General features: G+C 35.1%; 1 protein-coding gene across 1 annotated transcript in view; it reads right to left on the bottom strand.

Annotated features, from left to right (window-relative positions):
- Nucleotides 1-202, bottom strand: part of LOC119586328 (metastasis-associated protein MTA3-like) — a gene marked incomplete at its 5' end in the record, with an annotated part of 92,111 nt that overhangs the window by 2,097 nt on the left and 89,812 nt on the right.

Genomic DNA, 202 nt, shown 5'->3' with positions numbered 1-202 from the left:
ATGTTAAAAGGGGAAAAGGTGGTGGTTGCGGCAAAATTCTAAGATTTTAAAACTAAAATATGCTCTTCTCACTCTAGGCACAAATAATTTTCCTGTCCTCTTCTAATATAATGCTGTCAAGTTATCAACACATCCCACAAAGCACAGCATACCCCCCAACAAAAAACATCAACATTTAGCTCAGAAACTTTGTTTATCTTTT

This window comes from Penaeus monodon, chromosome 21 (assembly GCF_015228065.2).
Source record: "Penaeus monodon isolate SGIC_2016 chromosome 21, NSTDA_Pmon_1, whole genome shotgun sequence".
NCBI lineage: Eukaryota > Metazoa > Arthropoda > Malacostraca > Decapoda > Penaeidae > Penaeus > Penaeus monodon.
This window is presented reverse-complemented; position numbering and strand designations above follow the sequence as displayed.